A 3587-nucleotide genomic window follows, 5' to 3' on the forward strand; every position below is an offset into this window, starting at 1 on the left:
GTCGCCCAGACGTCCGACTGTGGCATTTCTTTTAAAGCCCTTTATGTGATGTCGCCCAAACGTCCGACTGTGGCATTTCTTTTAAAGCCCTTTATGTGATGTCGCCCAGACGTCCGACTGTGGCATTTCTTTTAAGCCCTTTATGTGGTGTCGCTAGACGCCCGACTGCGGCATGAATTTTATTCATTTACCTTTCGAGGCGTCGCTCCAGACACTCGATCGGTTTTTCAGCTATTTATTTTATTTATCAAGTCATGCAAATCTTACCATTGTTATATGAGTATCATCCTTTATTCATGACGCATTCATGCATTCATTGATTATATCTTTTGTCCAACTGTTTTGCGAGTACTTTCAAGTACTCACCTGGCTTGTTGATTTGGCCAGATGCTGACGAAGGCGATCTCATGGATGAAGAGTTTGATAGCGAGTCCGACGCCTAGAGGAGTCCCAGTCAGTCCCGTGCGATCCTGTCTTGGTCATTGTATTATCCGCTTCCGCAACCCCGAATAAATTCATCGAGTCTCACCTCGACGCTCGATGTACTTCCAGTAGAAGTCAAGTTATCCACCACCACTTTTCCCTCGAGCTAGTAGCATCCCACCCCACCCCTGTGTCATAACCGCCCATATGTAATATATTAGCGAGTCTGTAATAAATGGTTGAGCAACCTCAGCTCAACCCTGTAATATATTTGATGCTACTGGTTCTCTGTTTATCAAGCTTTGTCTACCAGAAAGGATGACTTTTCCTATACTGGGATTTAAAGATTGGTTTTCTCAATAAATATTTTTATTGAAAAACCGGTCATGACAATGTCCCAGGTACACATTCTTCTTACAACTATTCAAATATATACTGTCGGTATCATCCAAACAGTGCGTGCATCTGCGGTATCCCTTGTTTATCTGTCCTGAAAGGTTACTGAGAGCAGGCCAATCATTGATGGTCACGAAAAACAACGCCTTTAGGTCAAATTCTTCCCCCATGTGCTCATCCCACGCACGTACACCTGTTCCATTCCATAGTTGTAAGAGTTCTTCAACTAATGGCCTGAGGTACACATCAATGTCGTTGCCGGGTTGCTTAGGTCCTTGGATGAGCACTGGCATCATAATGAACTTCCGCTTCATGCACAACCAAGGAGGAAGGTTATACAAACATAGAGTCTCAGGCCACGTGCTATGGTTGCTGCTCTGCTCCCCAAAAGGATTAATGCCATCTGCGCTTAGATCAAACCATACGTTCATTGGGTCACCTGCAAACTCCTCCTAGTACTTTCTCTCGATTTTTCTCCACTGCGAACCGTCAGCGGGTACTCTCAACTTTCCGTCTTTCTTACGGTCTTCTGCGTGCCACCGCATCGCCTTCGCATGCTCTTTGTTTTGGAACAAACGTTTCAACCGTGGTATCATAGGAGCATACCACATCACCTTGGCAGGAATCTTCTTCCTGGGGCGCTCACCCTCGACATCACCAGGTTCATCGCCTTCGCATGCTCTTTGTTTTGGAACAAACGTTTCAACCGTGGTATCATAGGAGCATACCACATCACCTTGGCAGGAATCTTCTTCCTGGGGCGCTCACCCTCGACATCACCAGGTTCATCGCTACTGATCTTATAACGCAATGCACCGCATACCGGGCAAGCATTCAAATCCTCGTACTCACCGCGGTAGAGGATGCAGTCATTAGGGCATGTATCTTTTGCACCTCTAACCCTAGAGGGCAGACAACCTTCTTTGCTTCATACGTACTCTCGGGCAATTTGTTGTCCTTTGGAAGCATATTCTTTATCATTACCAGCAACTTTCCAGATCCCTTGTCAGATACACCATTCTCTGCCTTCCATTGCAGCAATTCATGTGTGGTGCCCAACTTTTTTTTGTCAGCTTCGCAATTCGGGTACAACAATTTCTTGTGATCCTCTAACATGCGCTGCAACTTCATCCTCTCCAGATCACTTGCGCAGTTTCTCTTTGCATCGGCAATGGCCCGACCTAGATCATCAGCGGGCTCATCTGATGCCTCTTCTTCAGCTTCTTTCTGCATTGCCAGCTCAGCTTCTTCCCCCATTGTTGTATCATCGTATTCACGAAACCCATGGCCAGGATAGCCGTCGTCGTCCTCTTCTTCTTCATTGTCTTCCATCATAACCCCTATTTCTCCGTGCTTGGTCCAAACATTATAGTGGGGCATGAAACCGGACTCAAATAGGTGGACGTGAATGGTTCTTGACGTAGAGTAACTGTGACCATTCTTACAGCCAACACATGGACAAGGCATAAAACCATCCGCCCGCTTGTTTGCCTCAGCGGCAAGAAGAAAAGTATGCATGCCATTAATGAACTCGGGAGAGCATCTGTCATCATACATCCATTGTCGGCTCATCTTCATTACACAACACCGAATAGACCAAATTAATACAAGTTCATACATAAAGTTCATACATAAAGTTCATATACAACACTTAATTAAATGCAACATACAAATAACTCTCTAGCTAAAGAATTTAAATGCAACAACAAATGCGATGAAGATCGCAATTAAGGTAACAATTGATCCAACAGCATAATGATACCAAGCCACACTATCAATGGCATATTTTCTAATCTTTCTAATCTTCAACCTCACTTTCTCCATCTTGATCTTGTGATCATCGACGACATCGGCAACATGCAACTCCAATTCCATCTTCTCCCCCTCAATTCTTTTTAATTTTTCTTTCAAATACTCGTTTTCTCTTTCAACTAAATTTAACCTCTCGACAATAGGGTCGGTTGGAATTTCCGGTTCACATACCTCCTAGATAAAAATATCTATGTCAACTTGATGGGCATAATTTGTCATAAACACGAAATGCAACAACTAGTTTTAAAAGAGAATACACCACATCCGAATCATAACAAGGACGAGGGCCGACGGTGACGGATATCAAAACCATGGCACTATATATAACAAACAACGTACGGGTAAGATAATTATACGAGTAACTATATATCCAAATCACATAAACATCAAATTGGTAATGTAAAACATTCATGAACAAGAGCCTCACCAGAAGGTGGTGCCGGCGACGAGACGGTGCGGGCGATCGACGGTGGTTACGACGGAGATTTAGAAGGCACTAAGTAAACCACACCAACATATGCAAACTAAGTGTTTTTTTTGTGCTCAAATTGCATATAAATCAAATACTAGCAAATATAATTATTCATCCCAAATTAATCACTATACAAAGCATTGCAAGAGCTAATCTAGCAATGAGAGTTGGACGGACAAAGCTGCTAACCTTTGTGATCATTTGAATGGATGGGGGCCTTCAAATCTTGACAAATTTTGGGCAAAATTTGTGAGGAGCTCGAGGAGAGAGGGGGAAGAACAGAGGAAGTGAGGGGAAAGGGGAAGAACAGAGTGGCTCGGGGGGTACGAAGAGTTTATGTACGTCGACCTTTAATACCGGTTCGTGCCACGAACCGGTACTAAAGGTGCTGGAGGGGCCCCAGACTGACAACACCCTGCCACCACCCTCTTTAGTAACGGTTCGTGGCATCAACCGGTACTATAGGTTCGCCACGAACCGGTAC

Source organism: Triticum aestivum, chromosome 7B (assembly GCF_018294505.1).
Source record: "Triticum aestivum cultivar Chinese Spring chromosome 7B, IWGSC CS RefSeq v2.1, whole genome shotgun sequence".
In the NCBI taxonomy this organism is placed as follows: domain Eukaryota; kingdom Viridiplantae; phylum Streptophyta; class Magnoliopsida; order Poales; family Poaceae; genus Triticum; species Triticum aestivum.